Source organism: Lissotriton helveticus, chromosome 10 (genome assembly GCF_964261635.1).
Source record: "Lissotriton helveticus chromosome 10, aLisHel1.1, whole genome shotgun sequence".
NCBI classification, from domain to species: Eukaryota; Metazoa; Chordata; class Amphibia; order Caudata; family Salamandridae; genus Lissotriton; species Lissotriton helveticus.
In genome coordinates this window covers 1,210,193,875-1,210,221,370 of record NC_136071.1, presented here as the reverse complement: position 1 = coordinate 1,210,221,370, position 27,496 = coordinate 1,210,193,875, and the positions used below count along the sequence as shown (strand labels likewise).

General features: G+C 41.2%; 1 pseudogene; it reads right to left on the bottom strand.

Moving 5' to 3' along the window:
• Positions 1–27,496, bottom strand: part of LOC144784215 (uncharacterized) — an 82,590-nt pseudogene that overhangs the window by 12,382 nt on the left and 42,712 nt on the right.

Sequence of the window (27,496 nt, the reverse complement as noted above, 5' to 3'; positions counted from 1 at the left end):
CGGGGAACCTCGCAGCAAAGACTTTCGGACCACGTCGACATGCAGGGGTCGATGAAGTGGCGGCCTTCCTCCAGAATTTTCACATGAAGCTCCTCACAAACCTCTGGCTGGACCGGTACCGCTGGTATCGCCCCACGTTGGGTGCCAGCTGAGGTACTGTCTTTTTCAGGACCGGTACCGAACCGGTAACCCAGTGGTGTCAGGGTACACCCTAAGACCTTGAGTACTTTCCTGATTCAGACACAGAAACTCAGAGTCTTCTAGGTGAAGTCAAAGATCGAATTTATTGGCTGCAACCAAGTAACAGGCGTCCTAGAAGTACAACAACATGGTGTGTATATTCTCAGGAGACTGCTCAACTTACAAAACCAGGCTTCTCTTTTTATACGAAATATTGTGCTTTAGGCAAACATTCTTCACATTTTAGTATACCATTCACATGTTTTCACTACAAAGGAAAAGCAGAGTCATCATGACAAACCCACATTACAGTTCGTCCAGCCCATAACAAATCACCTGGCAAGGCCCAACATTTTCATCAGATATCGGTGGACCCCCAATAAAAACGGGCACCTCCTCATCATAAAGCAAGTGAGAGAAAGAGCAGGGACAGGTGTGAGCAAGATTAGGCAGGGTGTGTGTGCGATGAAAAGGGTTTATGGCATGTTGTGCCTTGATGCTATCTCGTTCGGCCACTGGGAGAGGAACTGACCAAACAGGTTCGGCCTGGGGCAATGGTTTCAGCTTGCCCAGGTCAGAGAAAAGTCAATTAAGGTGTAAGTGTGCTTGGGAATCGAATTTAGCTGTATTATAAGTAGGGCTCCCGGTTTTCCGTTTTTACGGATTTTTACATATAAATACAGACGGAAATCTATATTTCCTTTGTCTGTATTTATATTTAGAAACGGTAAAATACTAGAAAATGTTGCTGCGCTTGAATCCAGAGTTCTCACCATGCCCCCTTCCTGCTGCTGGAAAATCCTTCCCGGGCAGCCGTACCCAAGTACTTCACAGGTCATTTCAAAGACCATTTACTTGTTAACGAGCCTTTATTGTTCTTTCAAAGCCCCTGACTCCCTGTCCCAGGCCCCATTCTGTCGGGATTCAGGACAGCTTGTCAGTTAAACAGATATCCTCAGGAGCGGAGAGATAGACTGATAAATAAGTGCACTTCAGAAACAATTTTTGTCAAAAGATCTGAATACGTGAGGTTGTAGACTTTCCTATCCTTTTGTAAACTAACTTCAAAACAAAAATAGAAAAATAATGCTCCTCGAGTTCAGCCGAGACAACGTTTATGAATACTAAAGAAACAGCACTACTATAGCACACTCATTGGGGGTTGTGCAACAATGTCCATGCAGCTGTAGGCTGGTGGGAACACACGTGGTGAAAGCGCAACCTTGAACTAAGCAAAAACAAAACTCCAGCTGGGAGAAAAAGACACTCAGCAGCGCGAAATGAGACTGCTTTCATTGCAGGCTGCTTTCATTGCAAATATTGAGTGGCTGCACTTGGGAGAGGGGGCGGTCTTCTTTTAAAGGCAGTCATGTCATCTGATACATCCTGGATGCAGCTTGGGATAGCACACAACATAATCCCCCCACCCAATGCATTGTGGGAGATGTAGTGTAATATAAGCAGTTAAGGACCCCATACAGGAAGTCTAAGGTGTACTACATACAGGGCACGTTTTAAGCACTTGAATTCACAGTGCGGCAGCAGCGCATCCTGCCACATTTTCAAACCTAAATAAAGATGACTTTTCCTCTTATAAGGAGGTATTGTATCATTTTCGACGCACAAAAGTGCTGGCGGGCGGGTATTTTTGCATTCCTTCACAGATCTATCCTATGTAGCCTGCTTCGTTTCCTGAGAGGACAGGAGAGTCTCTTCCCTTGCTGAGCTTTCCACGACCACTGCACATTTCCTACACAGCTCTGTCAGCCACCAGATCAACAACCCTACGCCACACCTCCCCCCACTAGAATGTCTGCATGTGGAGCCCACACAGGAATATGCAGTGAGTGGCGTAGCACATTTGCCATAAGCCAGAAGGAAATTGGAACCCTTTCGGTCCACAGTTTGGGCGGTGAAGTGCAGCTATAGTGGAGTACAGTGCGGCCCCAAGGCTCCGGTGCCCCTGCACCTGCTGCACCACCGATAGCTGTTCCTCTGATTAATATTTTGTACCACCCCCATGATTTTCCTAACTTTGTTTGCAGTACATATATAAATATTAACTTTACATTTCTATGGCATGAAAGTCTCATGGCACCCTTTGCAAAGTAAATGATCTAGCCCCTTGGCAATCACTCAGTGTTTTCATTCATAGTTAATGATGGTACACATCATGACTAGTCTGTGGTACAGGGACGTGCCTGTGAGGGAAAGGAGGGAAAATGAGGGGCAGATTGCTGGTGGCAGGGAGGCAAACGAGGGGAGGTGGAAGGAATGTCCGACTGCCCAAGACAGAGGTTTTGAGGGAAAGGTAAAATGTGAAATGCATGGAATAATAGAAAAATATTGCATTTATGTAATGACCGCATCTGTTCTGTCAACCAGCATCAGGTAGTTTTTCACCCGAGGAGTTCTGTCTATATTTTAAATTTGAAAGGAAAGCTTGATGTGAGGAAGCATTTCATGAGGCAGATCAAATGCAGTTCTGCAATCTACAAATGTGTCAAAAAATGGCCATCTGCTGAGGAATGCCAATTTCACACAGCATTCTGTCTGTGGTTGAGAATGATCATTTTTTGGCATGGCTTCATATGTTCATGCCCTTCGAACTTTTCTGTGGGTGTGAGAAAACATGGATGGAGTACAATAGGAGATTATTGAATCTGCTCGCTGGGATCAGCCTAGAGTGGTTTAGCATCTATTTTCAGTCGGTGAACCTTAGACTGAGATAGTAACTTTCAGGGCACGTGGCATGTAGCTTGGGATCTATCTGTCTGTCTATCTACACATAAAAACACCACCACCAATATAGGTAACCTTACGTACTTTCCGTGTGAAAACTATAGACATTTGAAGGCAGATTTCTAGCTGGCTCTAGATGGAAATACAGAAGCGCTGGCACATGTTTGCTCCTGATTAGTGCTTGTACTCTATCCTAAAGTGTTTTTTATAGCAGAACTGAGAAGCACATGTACTCTCCTTTTCAAAAATTACTCAGTACTGGACCATTTAAAGCACTGCTAAAGACACAACATATAGCTAGTTTAAGTGAGCGCATGTGTGCATTGTCAATTTAAATAAATGTGGAAAAATACTAGCTATAGCATTGCCTTTTACTCGTGGCAAAAATAAATGTGGATAAATACAGAAAAAATGCCCAAAAAATAAATATGGATAAATACAGACGGAAATGGCAAAAAAATAAATACCATAAAACCGGGAGCCCTAATTATAAGCCTATGTTAGGGCAACCCACAAAATGGCTGCCGTACACAAAATGGTAGCCAAGGGTTCTGGACGAAAATGACGATTTCGAGGTGAAATCGTTACTGGAATATGACGAAAATGCTTGTACATAGTGTACTAGCCATTCTCGGTATTTTGATATAAAAATCATCATGCTACGACGAAGTTTTATTCACGAGTTCAGAATTTTCAGAACTACAACTATTTCACTAACTTTATCTATCTAAAAAGTAACTCTCAACGCAAACTCAATTCCTGATTGGACCATACAAGGGTGGATGAACATCACCTCATCATTCTAATATTTAGCTTGTGCAGATTCAGCAGAAATTAAAGAGTCTATTGTCTTTATTAGCGTCCGGCACAGTCATGTCCGCAAATTGTAAGTTCAGACTTTATTCCCACGTTATACAATGGAGACGTCCATATTTGTTGGCAGTCATCGGACTTCCAGTTCAAGTCATCCTTGAACTGCTTTCGTTCAAGCACAGGCTGCTCACATTCATTCTCTGTTTTAGCCCCGCGTGCGCAGTATCTTTCATTGTCGCAGTAATCAAAAGTCTTCATTTTTTAGTAGGCCTCACGAGCCAGAATGGGAACTATCATAGAAACAAACACAAATAAACGTTATTTATTGAAATATAGCCCTTCTGTTTACCTCCCCCATACTAAAGTGTTCCCTGTTAGTTGTTACCTAGCAAATAAGCAACACATATGCAAATTATACTCACTTATCGTTCGGTTCTTGCCACAAATACATGTACAAAAAGCACATTTATGCCGCTTTTGATTATGTTGAAGCTTTTGCATTAATTTCACATCACGACAACAACATTAATTAGTCAGTTATATTTTTGTCATACAAGCAGATTAGTATTCCCACGTATATTTGTGTGTGCATACTATACTATGTTGGTTAATTATACAAAATTACACAATCAATAAAGATTACTGTTATGAGGAAATGACTTCACGAGGGGTATACAAAATTTTGCAACTCCAGCTTGCTCCATCAACTCCCTCCTTTGGTGATTTATCACCAAATATCTCCCACAATTTTGCAAATGTTATCCAAACATGTTTCAAGCTCTTCTGGTTAGTACAGTTCATACTCTGGTATCTTCTTCTCTGTTTTCTTTATAAATCTTTTCTTGGAATTCCTCCATTTCTATATCACAAACTTCCTTTTCCCTTTCTCGTTTTTCTTTAATTACTTTCTTTAAAGACTTTCTAACATTCCTTTTTTGTCTACATATACAGCACAATCTTATCACAAAAATTGCTAATACTATTACTGTTACTGGAATTAGTATCTTACCTATAATTGAACTACCTATTTCTTGAAACCAATGCTTAATAGCTGAAAAACTTCTACCAAATCGTTCAAGAACACCATCAACCTCCAGTGGTATAATTTCCTTATGCAACTCTGTAATGTTTGTAAGATACTTCTCAATTTTTTGACTTTTGTCGGGAATATAAGTACAACAGTGTTTCAATTTTAAGATTCCACAAACTTCTCCTTCTTTTGCCAAAATGATATCAAGAGCAAGACGGTTTTGCATCACCATAGCTCTCATAGCAACCAATTCAGTGTTTACCATTAAAAATCCTCCTGCAGTATCTGGAGACAATTGGTCTACTATTGTTGACAGTTACCGAATTCTGTTTGCATTAAAAGATATTCTCACTACTGGCATCAATGCTCCAAAATTATCACCTATTATTTCTACTACACTTTCTCTCTTTCTACGACTTAATGATTTGCCTATCTCATGCATTCCATCAGTACCTCTGTCTACATGAAATATTTTTGGAAAGAACAGCCCCACGTAGCATGTTCCGTACCAATGGTCCGGTAACTTGTAGTAAGCCTTGTTCCCACAAATAAAATATATGCCAGGAAAAACTGGATCTCTTCTTCCTTTAAATCCCCATCCCCCTATTATACGATAGGTATCTTTACATCGACTTGCTCCCACAAAATAATTGTCATGCACACTGTTGTCTCTCCTAATACAGAACTTTCCCGACAATGGAGTATCTATATTTATGGCCACATTCACATTTCTGTCATCAAGATTTTCATCTTCAGACTCCCAAAATTTTGATTTAGAATGTTTCACTTTTTTTGCTCGTTTATGAGCAACCCTTCTTTCTTCAACCATATCTAAAAATGCTTTCTCTTCATTCTTCATTTTACAGGTCAAATTGCTTTTAAAAGCCTCCTCGTGTGACAGCTCATCAATTTCTAAGAAAAAATCGCTCATTACCTTTGCAGGCTTTACTCTATTCGTAGAGTTTACAACTTTCAATCTTGCAAATGTATCATCTGAGTTTGAATAATAATATTCTAACTTTCCTGTCTCATAAAACAAACTTGCATTCACACTACATGTAACTCCATATGTAAGTGGAAGATGGTGATAAGTCACCCCTTCTGAAACAGATGCAGGTAACTTTACACACATGTAATAGTCACTTGCGTCCATGGTCCTAACATACTCAGATAACAATCTAGAAAACGTATTTGTAGTATAGTCACTTATAGACTTATCTTGATGCATTTCTGGATTATACATAGGTTGCTTATTCTGTGCATTCGAACTCACATTTGGTTTCAACCTTGTTAGATTTTCAAGGACAGGGATAACAATAGCTAGAATTAACCATATCAGCATTAATAATCCAGTACATATCAGGCACATTCTACACCATTTTCTAAAAATGGAACATTTTCTTTTGTATTCATTGCTAGCCATTTTTTTTTAACACAGCGATTTTTGTCTAACAGATTTTCTTCCACCTTGTGTCACCTATAGGCCTTATCCTTTCACTTACAATGTTGTCCTTATATCAGGTTTTCAGGGTCTATTTTTACAATATACTTTTGATCAATTATCACCTTTTCTGTGTTTCAGTCTTTTACTCACTCTTCCCAATTGGTTTTGGGAAGTACAAGTTCTCTTGACTACTATTTACTTCTTCGATAGGAGATGATGTATGACCACTCAGGCGATTTGTATTTCTGGTTTGGTCTTCTCACTCTTTTTGACCTTTGAACAACTTCTATTCATTTTCCCAATGACTCTCTTTGACTGGGTATTTCAATTACTTGATCTTCTGGTTGTCTTAGTTTGCTAACCAGTTTAAATTTCAGTCCATCATTCTCTTTAGGACAATTATCTCCTTTACAGATTCTTTTTGTCTTTGGTTCTGTGGTGTTATATTCCACTCTCCAAGCTCTTTTCCTTGAGCTTTTTGTCACTGGAGCTTTGTCTGCACTGTCATAAGATTCACTTGCAGTATCTTCGACAGTTTCATTTATGACAAACTTTATAGTGCCTTTTTCTTTTTCAGTATCGGTTTTCTCTTTTGACAGTTCTTTCACTCTGTTAGGAACATTTCCATAGCTGGTACTTGGAATCTCATCCTTGTCGTGAGTTACTTCCTCTTTTCCAGTGTCAGGATTTTGGTTCCTGCCTTCAGACTGTTGTTCAGTATTCTCTTGATCACCAGTTTTACTCTCACATTGCTCAGTGTCCTTACTGGTCTCTGTTTCTACAAAATCTCAACTTTCAGGTCGATCTTCAGAATTTGGCAATTCAACAATTTCTCCTTCTCCTTCAGATGCAGCACTTGCTTCTGACACTTCCAGATGTCGACGTTCTTATCGAGCTACAGTATCTGGATTTCTCTCTGGTTCACTTTCAGAATCAGAATCAGTTGTGCTTTCACCTTCCTCGTTTGGATTTTCAGGCTCTGTCACATGGATTAAGTGACTTGCATGCACCCACCTCTTTACTCCAGCACATTTAACTGCGGTGGTGTTAACTAGAATAACCTGTCTGGGTCTCCGCCAATGAGGTACTGGGCAGTTTATACTCCGATGTACCTTTATCCGACCCCAATCTCCAGGGACTAGATCATGAGCTGGATTTTTCTCTTTCGTATTTGACTCAGTTCCCACCTGATGGAACACAGAAGTTACCACGTCAGATAGGTTTTTGCAGTAATCCAGAATGATGTCATCATTTATAGTCAACAGTTTATCAACTGGTACAAATGCCTGTCCCATGACTCTGCCCATCAAAATCTCATGTGGACTCAATCCAGTCTTTCTGTCAGGTATACTTCTTAAGGTCATCAAAACAAGTGGTAATGCGTCTGGCCACGTTTTTGCAATTCTGTTTTTGATTATCCCATTCACTTGTTCAACTACCCCTGATACCTCAGGTCTGTAGGCACAATGCAGTTTCTGACGGATGTCCAAGCCTCACATATCATCTGTAGCAACTCATTCTGAAAATGAGTTCCTCTATTAGCTTCAATTGTTACTGGAAATCCTTATTGTGTAATGATTTCGCATAAAAGCAACTTGCAACAGTTAATTCATCATTTATCCAGGTGGGGAAAGCCTCCACCCACCTAGTGAACAGGCAAATCACTACTAAAACATATCGAAGCCTATTACAGGGTGGAAGTTCAATAAAGTCTAATTGCATTCTGGTGAACGGACCTCCCTCCTGTCCCATGGTTCCCAGACTCACAATGGTTTTCTGTTTGGGTTAAATTGCTGGCATACAAGACATCTTTGGCACAAGCAATGGACTTAATGAAGTTATCAGGTTTGTCTTCAACATTTCATGATCGAAAACCATTCTGAGATAAGCATTTGTGTTTTTCATGTGTTTGCAGACGGATAACTGTGTTACTGTTATGTTTTACAAGAATTCGTAGGCATTCTGAAATCAACCAAACTTAAAAAAAGCATGTCCTCCCGATTTTATTGCCCAAATATGTGATTTAAAATTGAACAATGTATGAGTTATAAGTTTTCTTACTTCTATAAACATTTGTATTAAATATAAATCTGCATTGTGATAGTCTTATAGGCGTTTCTTTCTGAACCCCATTTCTCATTTCAATGCTTGTTACACGTTTTCAGCCTCTATTTCAGATACAAAGTAAAAATGTTTTTTTTTGTTGAAAACTTGTCCTTTAATTTCCCTTGCTATTTATTTCTAAATTTCTAAATCATAGAAGTTCAAAAAGGGTTCTATCAGATCAAGCCCAGGAGTCTGTGAATGAAGTGAGTGACCAATCTTGGCCTAACATTTGTATAATACAATACTATTTCCTATTTTGCTGTCCAAATATAACCTCTGATGATTACTTTTCATCCCCAGTCCTATCGAGAACAATTGCTTTTATGAACATTAAAATTAAACTTGGACATATGTACAACATATACATGTTTAACTCTTTTTTCAGGTACCACAATGTTACATAAGTCCGCAGGAAGTTACCAACATTGAAGAAAGTATATCCTCCTGTTCCAGTTCATTTAACCGATGTCTCAAATATGGCATGAACTAGTTGTATGAAGCCAGAGAGATTCACAAATTTTTAACGGACAACTTTAAGGTAAATATTCACAATACGACTACTCAATGAAGTTAAAAAGTAACGGATATAAGTACTTGAGGGGTTTTCGGTGCAGATAATCTCCAATTCACACTTGTACAGATAGGTCAGATAGAGGGTAGAGCTCTGTATAACTAAAGGATGATTAGGTATTAGGATGGCATACAGAGCTCCCAACCTTCTTACTTTTTTTCTTAATGGGTTCCAAATTGGGGACGAATATTAGGCTGTGCAGTAGAGGTTGACGGTGTTGCTCCACTGATGCTTGGGCCTCCTCATGAAGCAGGAGGAGCCTCTCTCAATCTCTTTAAATCTTCCCTTGCAAAGTTGACCGGATTCTTAGTCTGCAAGTGCTTCTGCTTACTTGCAGTTCCACACCAGTCCTCTTTATTGGGGTCTCCTCTTGAAAGCAGTCTTGCATAAGCGGCAAGTAACTTTTCTTGCATTCACCTTTTTTAAGACTTGTGAAAATTAATTTCAAAACATTCAATAAATACAGTGTCGCTATGCATTGTGTCAAATGCTTTAATAAAAATATGCAGAAAATGTTCCCTTTAATTGCTGTTAGGGTCTTTACAAAAGAATTTGAAAGGAGAAAGTAGGAGATGAGTAACAGAGGTAGGACGTTATATCTCAAACTGCAAAAATTGATAAAAAGGGTAGACCAAAGTCTGCATGTACAATGCCAGTGGAAGCGTTTCAGGCACACAGCAAACATTTAAAAAAACATAAATATCGTCAAGTGTTACTTTCACTTGTAATGTTTGACCTCATTTAGTCACATCAATCTAATTTTAAACACTAACTTTCTTTTTTGTTTTTGCAGATTAACTACAATACTTGTTTTGGAGTCCATAGTATATGTTGTTTATTATATTATTGTGTTAGTTATAGTTCTAGTTATTTATTGTGTTGTTATCTTTTAGTTATAGTTCCAGTTATTGTTTTAATAAAAGTTAATTAAAAAAGTACACATGTCTGTGATTTTTTGTGGGGGTAGCAGTCATCAATAGAAATGATGTTTATAATTTGAAGTATAATTCTGAGGCTAACTCATTAGCAACATAGTGTGATGAACTTTTAACCTCTGTGCTCACGTAAGTATTCCATGAACTGTTACTATGGTAACAGGCAGAAAGCCATTTGGGGGTAGAGTTATAAGTTACTGGCTGTACAAAAAACGTTATATTTACCTAGGATCTTCTGCATCACAGAAAGGAAAACAAAGTAAAACAAAACACTGTGTATCAGATTTACAACCCCCTTGCACCACTTTCGCGTCCAACCCCCCCACAACATTACAAGTATGTGGGCTTCAACGACCCCCCTCAAGCCCCGGGACCTACCACCCCCTGAAATTTGTGTACTACGGGAGGCAAACTGGTTGGCCTATGCTTATATTTATTCACATGCCACCTTGCGTGATGCACCACTAGGATGCAGGAGGCCTTCAGCCCCTGGAGCCGCAGCCTCAACCTGACCGAGACCCAGGATAAAAGCTGGAAGATCAGAATCAGAGCCTAAATATCCCGAACCCGCCGTTCGGAGGGAAAAATCCCAAACTGCGGCGTGTCCAGAACCGCTCCGATGAAGAGAAGCTTCTGAGAGGGGCACAGATGCGACTTCCGCACGTTGATGCCCAGCAGGTGCAAGAGGTCAACCGTAGTCTAGAGGTGGGAGACGACTGTCTGGGGCGAGCCCACCTTCAACAACCAGTCGTTGAGATAGGGGAAGACTGGAACACATGATCTGCGCAGATAAGTGAATAAACATGTGAGTAAAACTTTCTACTTTTCTACGAGACTATAGAAGATTGTCCATATACCACAACAATCTGCGTTTCAATATGTATGGCATCTATTAAATAGATAATGTAAATTTTACAGATGAAGGAAACCGAGTCTTCCTCATGAACTTTAGACTCTGCATCGGTACTTACTTATAATTACTAAAATCTCTCAACAAACACAAGGGCTCTTTGTAGAACCACCCAACATCTATACACATAAGCTTGATATATATATATAAAAAATACATGCTTCATTTTTTTCAGCGAAAAAATGCATGGATCCTATGCGCATTTTGCGACTTTTCTTGTAAAAAAATGTTCTTACTTTTTTTACCCTGTGGGTCCCTATGTCACCCCCTGAGCAGGCTTAGGGGGTAAGGGTGTGTCTAACCTGCCCCTGTTCATGTTTTGCCAACATATTTCACAGACTTCTTCACCCTCGCTTCTACCGAGGCACAAAATGGCTGCCAACAGTTCCTGGTTTCGAATGTTTACAGCCGCTTGACAGCCAATTAGAATTCAGCGCGTGATCGGAAAGGTGCGCTTATCCTACGAGGCTAATCCTCGCACAATCCGCGGATCCTCCACGCCCATAGATATTTAAATGACTTTAACCTTAATTTTCAAAGAAACTACTGAACAGATTGACACTAGATATGCCAAAGGCACAAGTTGGAACTGAGGACTACCTCTCTGCCAAATGTGGTGTTTTTCCGTTCAGCCGTTCAAGCTGTAGCCATGGCTAAAGGTCCAATGAGAAATTGCATGGGGAAAACGTGTTTTGGGACCCCCTTTTTTCTTGGCCCCTGCTTTACCAATCACCCCCAAACTATCAGGGAAGGAGCGGAACTGAGCTGGCCAAAAGTATGGAAAATTTCAATAAGATTCACCAATCAACCGCAAAGTTATTGGCAATAGAATGTTGTGGTTTTCCTATGGATAATAGGTCCTAACTATAACTACCTTCTGGCGACTGCCATTAGGTAATATGTATATATATATATATATATATATATATATATATATATATATATATATATATATATATATATATATATATATATATATATATATATATATATTACCTACTGGCGGTCGCCAGTAGGTATATATAGTTAGGATTTTTTCTCTATGGGTTTTTTGAAAATTCTATGTCTAATAACTTTGGCGTTTGTGGACGGAATTGGCTGAAATTTTCAGGAAAATGGCACATTTTGTTTCTGAGCAGCCCTTGAAAATTTGGGGGGGGTTCGTCCAGTGGGGGCCGAGAAAAAAGGGGGGTCCCAAAACGTGTTTTTAACATTGAGTTTTCCATAGGGCGGTTGGCCTCACTTTTAGCCCGAACGGCTGAATGGATTTGCACGAAACTTGGCAAAATTGTAGGGACTGGTAGCCCGATGTGCCTTTTGTAGGTCTCAATATATGTGCTCCAGTGGATTTTGAGAAATTAACGTTTAAAAAAAGATATATATCTGTAAGCGCGGACCAGGCAGCGCTCTGGTTCGCGTACTTTTCGCGCAACGGAGCTTTGTGAAGCGAAGCTGATTGGTTCTCCGGCGTCTGTCAACATTCCAAACAGTCCGTAGCGGCCGCCATCTTGTCTCTCGGTAGGATCGAGAGACAAGAGGAGGTCAAAACAAAGGGGGAAATAACTATAAGGGGGCATAGTAGATCCTCGCTGACCCCCTAGGTTTGATGTGGAGGTTTTAAAAGGGCCCCGCGGGGCAAAAAAAAATAATAAAAATAATAATTGAACGGCTGAATGGATTTGCACGAAACTTGGCAAAATATTAGGGACTGGTAGCCCGATGTGCCTTTGCTAGGTCTCAATATATGTGCTCCAGTGGATTTTGAGAAATTAACGTTCAAAAAAAGATATATATCTGTAACAGCGCTCCGCTTCGCGTAACGGAGGTTTGCGAAGCTGATTGGTCATTCTGTCACTGGGCTATAGTTGGGCTACATCTGGCTGATATTTGGGCTACATTTGTTTTTTTGTGTGTCTGGCGGCCATCTTTGGGCTACATTGGGCTACATTGGGCTTCATTGGGCTACATTCGGCTAATTAGCAAATAGCTGAATGGTAAAGAATCGCTATTTATTCCTTAAAGTTCGCTATTTAGGAAATGCAAATAACTTTGATGATACATATGGCGGTTCATCTCTAACAAGATAAGAAGCATAGGGATACATTTATGATGACTGGCGCATCACCAGGGATGTGTTAGTCATTCTGTGCCGCTGTTCCGTCACCTATGGTGTGCTGCATTTACAATGCGGCGCATCATGGGGCAAAAACAGCACAGATGTGTGATGTATCTGTGCCGTAAAGGTGGCGCATTGCTGGAGTTGTATCGCAAGTGTGATGAAGCTCCAGCAAGGGTCGGGGGTGCCCCTGTCGCAGGGTTTCTGTTCTCACACAGAACTGTGGACAGAGGATTGGAACCTCGGCGAATGCATTGCTGGAGTTGTATCGCAAGTGTGATGAAGCTCCAGCAAGGGTCGGGGGTGCCCCTGTCGCAGGGTTTCTGTTCTCACACAGAACTGTGGACAGAGGATTGGAACCTCGGCGAATTAGGGTGTCCCAAAACTCACGTTAGTAATCAAAAACTATTTAGCAAGCTAGGTACAGTGTCACATTGGATATAACAAACTCTCAATGTTTAGACAATCCAGAATATGAACTTATAGTACCTCAGGATACGTGGAACTCATGAACAGTCGGTCGTTATAGATTTCTTAGAAACCAGAACATGGAGTTAAGAAGAACAGATGTGTATTTGAAATGTTTATTTACTAATGCCGTCTTCTGAGGCGTAGTACCTTAGATAATAAAAGTACACATATTATCAGTAGCAAAATTACCAGCATAGTTACTAGTACATAAAAAGTGAATGGTGATAGTATGTTAACATGCTGTAAATGAATAAGAGTTAGCAACACTTATAAGCAGCCGCGGGCCGTGGAGGGAGTTACGGTGAGGCAGGGAGGCGGGGAGGGGGAGAAGCAGGGTGGAGAATACAAGTACACATATTATCAGTAGCAAAATTACCAGCATAGTTACTAGTACATAAAAAGCGAATGGTGACAGTATGTTAACATGCTGTAAATGAATAAGAGTTAGCAACACTTATAAGCAGCCGCGGGCCGTGGAGGGAGTTACGGTGGGGCAGGGAGGCGGGGAGGGGGAGGGGCAAGGTAGAGAGGGCTCCACCCTGCTTCTCCCCCTCCCCGCCTCCCTGCCCCATCGTAACTCCCTCCACGGCCCGCGGCTGCTTATATCTCACCCTCCCTAATACACATATTATATTATTTGCTAAGAAGGTCTCTTTGTGTTGGTTTAGGGCGTGCCCATACTTTAGTGTCTTAGATTTGAAGGAATCACATCAGCATACACCAGCTCTCTCTTCATGTGAACCGCATCAACTGTTGTGTATGTGTGTTCGGCAAAGCAATATAAAACCCGCCTCATGCCCAGAATTGGCAGAAGTTGCACTTATGTTATGAGTATGAAGTCGTGGAGATCAGACCTCATAACAATTCTGTATCGTGTTGTTCTTGAAACTTTAGCACTCGCTGTACAGATATAGTTTAACAAGTAAAGCAGATAGTAGACCAATAACATATTATTCTCATGTAAACCACGATGAACTACTAGGTGGAAAGCTAAAGCAACAACTAAGTGTCGTGTGCAGAAGTTGCAAAAAAGGAAAAATGGCGTTTAAACCGGTAATGAGCCCATGCTAACTTAACACGGTGTAAAGATATCCAGGACCTAGATGACACCTCCTCATGATCCGGAAACGAACTGAATAAGATAATAGAAGTGCCATCTCATGAGAGCAGATTGCAAGTTTATATGTGGACGGTCCGCAAGGTAAAGCATTAAAAACTAGGAAAATTCAATGCTAAAGAAAAATAAAACAGCCAAGTACTTTATCGAGTCTTAAGCCAATAGGCAAGGTAAATAATAAAAACTTGACAAATAAGTCAATGAATTGTCAATGAAATGCTAGTACTCAGCATATCAAACATGAAAAAGGTCTATGACATAACTGTGTATGCAAAATAAGCTGCAACAGCCTCCAATAGGAAGTCACCGTCTTCATCCGAAAACAGTTCAGCCATCCAATTTAAAAGCGGAAAAGAACATACGTGCTCTCCCAGCACCGGATTCTCTATCACCATCAGAGGACAGCTCGGTGGGTTTTCAAGAAAGCTCTGTTCCAAGAAAGACTGTGCTGCCGCCAGTAAATTCCAGGGACCAAGTAGTCCATGCATCAATGCCACAGCCATAATCCTTTCGCGAGGACAAACCAACTCGTGAGTAATGATAGGAGTCATCAGCTGATTAAAGTCGACGTCAGGAGAAACCGGTCCGCAGAGACACAAATCAATGGCCCAATCGAAATCACAGGTCAGGCATTGAAATACAGGCTGGACACAGGTGAAGTAGGAGAACCGAAAAGATAATCCATATGCCGTGCTTAATATCGCCAACGGCATTGTGCCATAATATTCTAGCATGCGATTGCGGAACAGTGTCAGCAGCTGCAGGGTCGGAGGTTGCATAGGAGGGACATCCATATTTAAAAATGTAAAAAAGCACAAGAGCGTCCGCTGGTAATGCAAGTAAAAATGCCAATCCACGAACCAGAGTGCAGAAAATACAATGAAAAGAAGCAGGGATGACTCCAAAGATTTTCTCAAATGAAGTCACGAGACCACTGGTAACAACTTTAAAAAAGTGTGCCAGGGATTTTGTGGAGGATGCGTTAAAGATAGTCGGAAACATGTTGCTGAAATTGAAAGGCAAACCTGTGTATGGGTGTTCGCTATGTGAAGTACGAAAGTTTCACGGGCCGAACTCAAGGCCACCTCTCTCTGAGACAAAAGAGCTCTTATTCTTGCCATGCCGTTGAAACGTGTCCCAAGGTTGGTATTTGTGGCCAGATTGAAAACTCCCTATGTTCATGTGTGGGAGGAAATAGAACATTTCTGCAGCAAATAACCCGTTCACTTACTGTTACGATAAAAGGAATACTTTTAATTAACTCAGAACAATCTTCATTATTGAGCATCAAATAACTACCATTTTCCAACAACTTGAACGTGGGGATGATAGCAGGAAATACATTTTACAGCTACAGATCTTAGCTGTTAAAAAACCAATGAAATTCACTGAAAAAACCATAGGTTATAGACCATATATAGTTAGGAATTAGCATTTACAAAACCTTGAAAATTCACTGAAAAAACCATAGGTTATAGACCATATATAGTTAGGAATTAGCATTTAAAAAACCTTATTTTACTCACACAAAACCATTGAAATTCCATATATAGTTAGTTGCACTAACTATATATCGCGCACCCGCAATCCACTGCTGATGATATCACATATTACATCATTCATGACATGGTCAGTGACATCACTGATGACATCACTGATGACATCTCAAATGACATCACTGATGACATCACTGATGACATCATCCAGTGACTGTGTGTTTCTGTAAAGTTTAAATATGTTTTACATATTGAAGAATGAGTAGATGTAGAAGTGTCTGGATGAAGGATTTAGTAGGTGCGTGACTGACTGTATGAGTGAGTGATTAAATGTGTCTCACTGAGTGCATGGGTTAGTGACTAAACTGTCTTAATTTGTGCATCATTATGTCTGTTGTTCTGTAAACTGCTGCATGTGTTGATCAGTAGCTATATGAGTAACTATATGGGTTATTGATTGATTGCCCAAGTATTTGTATGGGAGACTGAGTGTGTGTGTGGCTGGCTGGGAGGTGTGTGACTCTGTGCAGATCAATGTGTACTTGTATCAATGATTGTATAAGAGAGTAATTATGTGTTAGTATATGTTTCAAAATGTAAGGTGCTCTATGTTTAACTGTATAGATTACAAAATGGAAGTGTGATTGATTCTTTACAGGACTGACTAGGTGTGTGAGTAACTCCATGGATGAGTGACAGAGTGTGAGAGTCTGTATAGGTGTATGAGTGCATATGATAGTGTTGTAAAGATGAGTGATTGTATGTATGAATGATTGTATGGGTAAATGAGTGAATGTGTGTGTAAACATAGGAATCACTGAGTGCGTATGTAGTAACTAGTATTGGTGTGTCAATGGTTTCAAAAATTATACTCTGTATTTAACACTGGGTGTAACAGAGGTTATATTAAAGTGTGAGGAGATGCATTGTATTGTCACATGAATGATATCATCAGTGATGTGGTCATTGATGTCAAATGAGATGTCATCAGTGATGTCATCAGTGATGTCATTTGAGATGTCATCAGTGATGTCATCAGTGATGTCACTGACCATGTCATGAATGATGTAATATGTGACATCATCAGCAGTGGATTGCGGGTGCGCGATATATAGTTAGTGCAACTAACTATATATGGAATTTCAATGGTTTTGTGTGAGTAAAATAAGGTTTTTTAAATGCTAATTCCTAACTATATATGGTCTATAACCTATGGTTTTTTCAGTGAATTTTCAAGGTTTTGTAAATGCTAATTCCTAACTATATATGGTCTATAACCTATGGTTTTTTCAGTGAATATATATATATATTCACTGAAAAAAACATAGGTTATAGACCATATATAGTTAGGAATTAGCATTTAAAAAACCTTATTTTACTCACACAAAACCATTGAAATTCCATATATAGTTAGTTGCACTAACTATATATCGCGCACCCGCAATCCACTGCTGATCATGTCACATATTACATCATTCATGACATGGTCAGTGACATCACTGATGACATCACTGATGACATCTCAAATGACATCACTGATGACATCACTGATTACATCTCAAATGACATCACTGATGACTACATCCAGTGACTGTATAATTCTGTAAAGTTAAAATATGTCTTACATATTGAAGAATGAGTGGATGTATAAGTGTCTTGATGAAGGATTTAGTAGGGACATGGCTGACTGTATGAGTGACTGATTAAATGTGTCTCACTGAGTGCATGGGTTAGTGACTAAACTGTCTTAATTTGTGCATCATTATGTCTGTTGTTCTGTAAACTGCTGCATGTGTTGATCATTAGCTATATGATTAACTGCAGCCTCGGGTCAAAACTCTGTTCATAAATTCACGGAAACCCGTACTGACTCTCTGCTTTTGGACTTCGTTCCATTATTTGATATTGATTTAAGCCTGAACAGATCCTTTCTGTTGAAATGCTGTAAAGACGTTGAGGGACTAAATCTAATTAAATCTAGTGATATTGACCTAGTAACATTATTGGGATCAGGGTCTATGTCATTTACCAGGGTAAGATTCTATTCAAACTTGATAGTGAATCTAATATTAAATAAAGCAGAACTTTTCCAGAGCCAGGGGATTGACGTGGTGCCGTTTACCGCCACATGTGGTGATAATCATATTGTGAATGGTCACCATAGGGGATCGAGCTCGGTTGGTCTCTCTCAACCTTTTGATGACTTAAAAATTTGTGTGTCAAAAACAAAAAGGATAGTAACACATCCTACTCCCTCCCCTATAACAATAAACAGGGGTATATCTGAAAATGATCAGCAATGGAACTGGTTACCCGGTGCCCTGGCGACTAAGGTGACGGACAACCCTAGATTGTTCTCTCACCTTTAGCAGTAGCTTTTCTGTCATCTCCTGGAATGCAGCTGGCATCAATAATAACCCTGAAAAATTATCATATCTTTTTTCCCTGAATGCCAATATAATCTGCATCCAGGAAACTTGGTGCACTGACAAATTGAATATAGTGAAGGATTATTATGTACTGGAGGTGGCGGCAACCCCCTCTAGTAGAGGTCATGCAAAAGGGGGAATTGCCTGCCTTTTATCTAATACAATAAAGTGGAGTTTCTCTCACCATATAGATCCCAGTAACCTTTTTCAGGCTGTGACCCTCTCCAACTTAGATAAAATTGGGGAGAGACACCCTCTTGTTGTAATAAATGCCTATATTCCGCCTGGTGATCTTTTTAATACTTTGATGAAGAACATTTTTATCTTTATTAGACAAATTAAAAAAACAGCTCCTCTCTCTAATTTTTTGTTAGTTGGTGACTTAAATTGTAAAGTTTCCAATTATAGTTTAGAATTATTCAGGAATAAAGAAAAAGAGGAGGTCTTATTGATACCCCAAGCCCTCTTTCCAGATAACATAAAAACAAACAAACGGGGTAAATTGCTGCTGGAAGAACTATATAGCACGGAGGGACTCATAGTCAATGGTAGGCTCCCATCCGATGTCCCTGCAAACCATACTCATAGCTCCTTCAACAGCAAATCAATTTTAGACTATATAATTGTTGACCACCCTATTTTCTCTTTGTTAAGGGATTTGGTTGTCATGGACACTAACCTTAGTGACCATAATGTTATCTTATTAACGCTCTCTCTAGAGCCCCCCAATTCTGACACCTGGGCGTTTGATAGGGATGTGGTCACCTTTCAAAAAACAGGAAGATGTTTTTGGGACTATAAAGCCATGAAGGGTCTAGAACCTCTTCTTGAAAAAACATTATCCAATTTAAACAATTGGCAGGGGGTGGAACAGTGCTCTTTTGATGTTTTTATAAAGGAGATCATCTCTGCCGTTAAAAAATCGAATCTAATTAGGAAAAAAAAACATCCTCCCAAAACAGTTGTTTCCCTCAATAAGGAGATAAATAAACTGGTGAGGGAACAATACATATGTGGTGCAGTAGAAAGATCTCAGAAAATATCTCTTCTTAAAAGGAGGAGGAGCAGGTTAAAGAAAAAAATGAAAAGAGAAAAAGAGGACCTGTTATGGATTGGATTGCGAGAAGCCGCTGTTCATGGGAACTCTAGACAATTCTGGACCCTTATTGGGGAGGGATGTGGTTCTAGAGTGCGCCCATCTCCAATCCCTATCTCCGAACAAACCTGGGTCAATTACATCTTAAGTCTGTATGCAAAAAATTATCGGCATGTGCAACTTAGGGGAATCGAGGAAAATACTACCCCTATAACTGAATACCCCTCAGAATTATCTATAGAATTAGCTATAAGGGATATGCGTTCATCAGGTGCCATGGGTCCTGATGAACTCCCGATATCAGTCTTAAAACAAAATCCAGTATCCTGGAGTAAAATCCTATTTCCTCTTTTTAGGATTTGCTACCTTAAAAAATGTATTCCAGCATCCTGGAAGGGGAGTATTTTGGTTCCTATGTTCAAAAAGGGCGATAGGAACTTACCTATTAACTATCGCCAAATAGCTCTCCTAGACGCTATTGGGAAAGTGTTTTGTAAATGTCTATTATCCCTAATTAATGACTGGGTGGCGCAAAAACAAATCTTACCCTTAGAACAAGTAGGCTTTCGTAAGGGCCACGGAACGCTGGATAACCTTTCCGCTCTTCAGACAATTACAGATAAATATATAGGGGTACGTGGCGGAAGAGTTTATGTGGCCTTTATAGATTTCTCCACAGCATTTGACAAGGTTGACCGTCCACTGCTGTGGAGAAAGCTCTCGGCTATGGGAATGCCGCCTTATCTATTAGATATGATTCAGTTGCTACATACAGACACCTGGTGCCAGGTCCTGCAAGGAGGAGATAGGGGGCTTTCTAAGATTATCCCCTCATGCAATGGTCTTAAGCAAGGTTGTCTCCTTGCCCCGTTACTCTTTTCGTTATATATTGCTGATCTACCTGCTTCTCTCTCCTCCTGCGATGGTATAGCTCCAATTTTGGGCGGAAAACACATCTCATGTATGTTATATGCGGATGATATCATAATAATGGATCTTATGCCCAAAGGTCTCGCTAAACGCCTCCTTGCTCTACATCAGTATGCAGTTGCTCATTTCCTAAAAATTAATGCATGCAAGAGTAAAATTATGTGCATCACAGGCCGGAAAAAACATAAATTTAGGAACTTTACCTGGTCTGTGGGAGATGACAAACTGGAGGTAGTAAAGAATTATGTTTTTCTTGGAAAAGTAATCTGTGATAACCTAAGTGCTAAACCCCATACCGATAACAGTGCCCGGAAGGCCCTAGCTCAAGGAAGAAGCTTAAGTGCACTGTATTCGGCATTGGGAAAAAGGCATTTTCCACATTTATTGGAGGTCTTTAGGGCAAAGGTCCCATCCACCCTTCTATATGGTTTAGAATTAATTGATATTAAGCACTGGGATTTTTTAAATAAGGTGGAGGGAAAATTGCTAAGAAGCATATCCACCATCAGTTCTGCCTGCTCCGTGGCAGCTTGCAGACTTGAGTTTGGCTTGCGCAGCAGCTGGGTGCAGGGCCTGGCAGCTGTGGTACGCTGGGTCGCAAGCATAGCCAGAGGAGAAGAGGGGACTATGAGGTTCCTCCTAAAGACTGAACTACTGGGAAGTTTAGGGGAACACTCCTTAATTGTTAGCAATTTTAGAAAAGCTGTATCCCTCTTGCAGTTGGAAGAGAGTACTCTCTTTTCTCTACCTGTATCCCAGCTAAAGTCTGTCCTGAAAGAAGCCACTTGGGACCTTAGCTATAGACTAGACTTTACTGCAATCTTTGATAAGAAGGGTGTTAATCTCCTTACTGATTCATTCACAAGAAAATCCGCCCAACCCTACGCTACTTGGAATTTACCTCATGGTATCCGGAGATTTTGGTTTTTATTAAGACAAGATTTGTTACCCCTAAATAATCTTTTGTTTAAATGGTATGGAGTATCTGCAATTTGCAATTTTTGTCATCATTCTATTCAAGATCGAATACATGTACTTTTCATATGCCCAGCGCTGCGTCCTTTTCGCAGCAAATGGCTAAGACAAATATGTCTGCAAATGGGTATTCTATATGCGAATTCTTTTATGAGTGCTTTATATAATCCCCCGAATGAGAGATTTTGCTTCTATATCTTTAATTTCTTTAAATGTTTTTTAGAAATTTTTTGAAGATCGGCATGCTTAATAATGTGTCACTTTGTGTTCTAGTAATTGCTATGATTTGTCTACCTTTACTGTGAATGGTATTTTTGTATTGTACTTTTTCTTTATGTGGACCTCTAAGCAGTTCCAAAACATAATAAAGATTGAATTGATATATGATTAACTGTATGGGTTATTGATTGGTTGCCCAAGCATTTGTATGGGAGACTGAGTGTGTGTGTGGGTGGCTGGGAGGTGTATGACTCTCTACATAGATGTGTAAGCAGTTGATTGACTAGATGTATGGGTTCAAAAGTGCATGTGGAAACAGCTGTATGGGCAGTTGACTGTGTGCATGAGTGTATTGGTGAGTGAATGGATATCTCAGTGCTACATGTCAAAGTAAGTACATATGTAAAACACAGTACATGTGAGAGTTGACATATATAAATAACTGTGCATAAGAGCCAGTGAATGTGTGAGTGGCTGTATGGATCATTGTGAACTTGTATCCAGGATTGTATAAGTGAGTAAATATGTTTTAGTATATGTTTGAATAAGTAAGGTGTGTATAACTGTATAGTTTAGGAAATGGAGGTGTGATTGATTCTTTGCATGACTGACTAAGTGTCTGAGTAACTCCATGGATGAGTGACAGTCTATGAGTGTCTGTTGACACTGAGTGTATCTAAGGTTATATTAGAGTCTGAAGAGGTTCATCGTATTATCACATGAATGATGTCATCAGTGATGTGATCAGTAATGTCAAATGAGATGTCATCAGTGATGTCATCAGTGATGTCATTTGAGATGTCATCAGTGATGTCATCAGTGATGTCATTTGAGATGTCATCAGTGATGTCATCAGTGATGTCATTTGAGATGTCATCAGTGATGTCATCAGTGATGTCACTGACCATGTCATGAATGATGTAATATGTGACATGATCAGCAGTGGATTGCGGGTGCGCGATATATAGTTAGTGCAACTAACTATATATGGAATTTCAATGGTTTTGTGTGAGTAAAATAAGGTTTTTTAAATGCTAATTCCTAACTATATATGGTCTATAACCTATGGTTTTTTCAGTGAATTTTCAAGGTTTTGTAAATGCTAATTCCTAACTATATATGGTCTATAACCTATGGTTTTTTCAGTGAATTTCAATGGTTTTTTAATAGCAAATATCATAAGCTGTCGAATGTCAAGTACGTGCTAAGTAAAAACATTTTCGTGTTTATGCACACTGATCTGCTTTGAATGGTGCCCCCCCCCCTCATTTCTATTAGGAGTACTCTCTCTTTGCAGATAGTGAAGGGTAGTTAACGCAGGCCTTTGCCCCCGTTGTAATCCGTCGTGCCTGCTTCTCTCTCCATTTGATTGATTGTTATCCAAGTATTTACTGTTTTAGAATTGGTTCTCTTTGGTTCATTCTCTATTTACAAACAAACACAGAGTCGCAATACTCTGTTTAGTCTTTGCAGATAACGAAAAATCGTGTAAAAAAAAAAAGAAAGGAATCGAGCAAAATCAGTAGGCCACTAATGGGATCTCTTTTTGACCTCGCTAAAATAGAAACATTAGGAACAACCCCTCATGACAAATACAAAACTAGTGAGATGAACTGAACTCCACACAATGATGGCTGCAAAACAGCTCGGCTCCGCCACCCACCCCGCCCAAAATAACGATAAAGAGCGCCTGCCATGATTGGTTGCGGAATGGCCACGACGGAGCTACGAAATGGTGCTGCTCTCATGCTAACCCCAGCTTCAGTCTGAAACATCCAGAAACACTGTAGACTACCAATTCGATCAGTTCCGGTAGCGCCCCAATGTAACCCGGTAGAGAAGAACTAGCCCTCCCCTCTTTGACTGATGGTTCTTGTTGCCTGTCCCTTCTGTTGTCATTTAACAGAACTATTTAGCCTGCTGAAAGGGGTTGTGTTCCGACCGCTGGTTGGTGGAGACATTTTGACTATATTCTGGACCTGCGTTGTCGCGTAATGCGTCATATGACGCGCCGCGTTAGCGCATCCGGAAGTCATCCGGGGCGCGCAGCGCGTAACATAAGCATAACAAGTCATGTGACTTGTTAATAAAACTTTTCATTGGTTCATTTTACTTTTCTTATTCTAATGATGAAAGGCTTGGTCATATGACCTAAAAATTACGCTTTTTATTACTTCCGAACATTATTTTTTCTTAAATATATGTTATAATGTTCCAGGCTAATGTACTTTCCCGGAAAATTTACAACTGTCCTGCAAGTAAAATATATTCTTTTTTCGAGAAAAAGAGCGTTTCTTCGTCCCATGACGGAGCCGTTGAGCAAAAGAGGGTCGACCTGCTGTCTTAGTCGCCGATACGCCTGAATATGAGATTCTTATCGATCACTTTATGTTGCAGGAGTAGAAAACACAACAGCCCTTGACCATTTATCTTTACTGCGTTCCTTCGTATTATACCTTTTACCCTTCATGTAATTGGTCTGCTTTATTTCACTTGCCTTTTAATGATTCTAAAACAGTGCCTATTATTAAAAACTTTACCAATGTATATACTACTACCATGTTTTCTTTTAAAAACCTTTATTGTGAAAATTTCATTATACAAATACGAGCCTATAACCACGTGGGCCGGCCACGGAGCAAACTGTAATCGTATATGATGAGTAGACATTTACACTGTAGAGGAACGTAACGGGCGGGCCATTAGGTTGCAAGAACTAAGGTGTCTAACAGTTACGGAATCGGTGGACGTACATTTTATAATTAAAATACGACAGGGCCAGTTACAATAAAATTATCTACATATACATTTGCGGGCAAGTACCATGGGTGATGTTAATTCGAACTTTCAATAGTACAGTAATCAATAACACATCAGAACTTAATATCAATAGGGATGTCGAAATATTCAATCAATTCTCGTCCTCGCCCGCCATGTGCTTCTAAACTGCATACGTATCTCGTGATTTCAAGGTTCTGCAACCAGTACACAACAAGGAGTTACGAGTCCCATTTATTCCGGCGCCATTTTGGGCGAGGACGGGCAGGTCCAGGATATAGTCAAAATGTCTCTACCAACCATCGACTATGATGATATTCATATGCTGTATTTATTAGAGTAACACTCATCTGTCCACATGAAATTAATTTGCCACAATCTAAACATGTCATTTTAATCTTTCCAAAGTTCTTCTAAATATATGGGACCGTTTCCCTTGCCTCTGATGCTGTCAGTGCCACTTCTTTGATGAATGTACTAGCAGGTCAGGGGTTCTCCTCCAAATCTCTCTTTTATGCAGCACTATAATTAATTGGTGCCACCTCTCCATATGACGATGCATGGTATAGTTACCATAACTATATTTTTTTTCGGTTCCTCTGGAGAGTTCATCGTGGCAGATGAAGCGTGTAACGTACCGGACATTTACCTTTTTTTGCATGTACAGGAAAGGAAAAAAAATATCGAGCGTCCGAGTTCTAAGGTGTCCCAGGGCCATTTTAGTGGACCAGGCCCAAATCCAAAGAACAGGCCGCCATTTTGAGAGTCCTGTTGCAGCCGCCTGTCGCTGTAGCATCAAGAGCAGCCGAAACTCAGCTGAATGGCAACTGAAACGGTAAAGGGGTGCCCCACTACAGCAGACGAGCCTCCACCTGGGAAGGCCCGTTCACGCCGCCTCCCCCCCCCCTTCGGGCACCCCACGCCGTTATTCGGAGCAGTATTGTAGGATGGCCACACCAGTGCGGCAACTTGCTAGACATCACCTCGGTGGTAACCGAATCTCAGCCCCTTGTAGTGTCTCCTCTTCAGAAAATATTCTTGCGCTACCTTTGCCCCATTCACACATCGGTCCGCTACTGACGCCATCTCACAGGCTAATGGGGCGCCCCACGCCGAGTTTCAGCATTGTAGGATGACCACACCAGTACAGCAACTTGCTAGACATCACCTCGGTGCCATCCGGATCTTGGCATCTCAACGCCTAGTGGTATCTTCCATACAGAAAATATTGTTGCGCTGCCTTTGGCCCCATTCGCACATCGGTCCGCAACTGACACCATCTCACAGGCCAACAGGGCGCCCCACGCCGACTTTTACCATTGTAGGATGGCCACACCAGTACAGCAACTTGCTAGACATCACCTCGGTGCCATCCGGATCTTGGCATCTCAGCGCCTTGTGGTGTCAGTCAGAAAATATTGTTGCGCTGCCTTTGTCCCCATTCGCACATCATTCCACTACTGACACCATCTCACAGGCCAACAGGGCGCCCCACGCCGACTTTTACCATTGTAGGATGGCCACACCAGTGCCACAACTTGCTAGACACCACCTCGGTGCCATCTGGAACTTGGCATCTCAGCGCCTTGTGGTGTCTTCAATTCAGAATATATTGTTGCGCTGCCTTTGGCCCCATTCGCACATCGGTCCGCTACTGACGCCATCTCACAGGCCAACGGGGCGCCCCACGCCGAATATCAGCATTGTAGGATGGCCACACCAGTACAGCAACTTGCTAGACATCACCTCGGTGCCATCCGGATCTCGGCGCCCCACTGCAGATGAAGTGCCTCTCAACTATGAAACCACCACGGTGACATCCGGATCTTGGCGCGTTGTGCTGCCTTCGTCCTATTCGCACATCGGTCCACTACTGACGCCATCTCACAGACTAATCGGGCGCCCCACGCCGAGTTTCAGCATTGTAGGATGACCACACCAGTGCACCTTACTAGACACCACCTCGGTGCCATCCGGATCTTGGCATCTCAGCGCCTTGTGGTGTCTTCTATTCAGAAAATATTCTCGCGCTACCTTTGCCCCATTCACACATCGGTACGCTACTGACGCCATCTCACAGGCTAATAGGGCGCCCCACGCCGAGTTTCAGCATTGTAGGATGACCACACCAGTACAGCAACTTGCTAGACATCACCTCGGTACCATCCGGATCTTGGCATCTCAACGCCTAGTGGTATCTTCCATACAGAAAATATTGTTGCGCTGCCTTTGACCCCATTCGCACATCGGTCCGCAACTTAGACATCACCTCGGTGCCATCCGGATCTTGGCATCTCAGCGCCTTGTGGTGTCAGTCAGAAAATATTGTTGCGCTGCCTTTGGCCCCATTCGCACATCAGTCCGCTACTGACACCATCTCACAGGCCAACAGGGCGCCCCACGCCGACTTTTACCATTGTAGGATGGCCACACCAGTGCCACAACTTGCTGGACACCACCTTGGTGCCATCCGGATCTTGGCATCTCAGCGCCTTGTGGTGTCTTCTATTCCGAAAATATTGTTGCGCTGCCTTTGGCCCCATTCGCACATCGGTCCGCTACTGCCGCCATCTCACAGGCCAACGGGGCGCCCCACGCCGACTTTCAACATTGTAGGATGGCCACACCAGTGCGGCAACTTACTAGACACCACCTCGGTGCCATCCGGATCTTGGCGCGTTGTGCTGCCTTCGGCCTATTCGCACATCGGTCCGCTACTGACGCAAACTCACAGGCCAACGGGGCGCCCCACGCCGACTTTCAGCATTATAGGATGGCCACACCAGTGCTGCAACTTGCTGGACACCACCTCGGTGCCATCCGGATCTTGGCGCGTTGTGTTGCCTTCAGCCTATTCGCACATCGGTCCGCTACTGACGCCGCCTCACGTGCCAACGTATTTTCTCCGCATTTTATACCCTATCATGGTATAGGTCATGTGACTTGTTTATAAAACTTTTCATTGGTTCATTTTACTTTTGGTTTCCTAATGATGGAAGGCTTGATCATATGACCTAAAAACAACACTTTTCATTGGATGAAAACTTTATTTTTTTCCCAAACGATGAAAGCCCCACCTTGTTTCTGGATGTTTCAGACTGAAGCTGGCGTCAGCATGAGAGCACCACCATCTCGTAG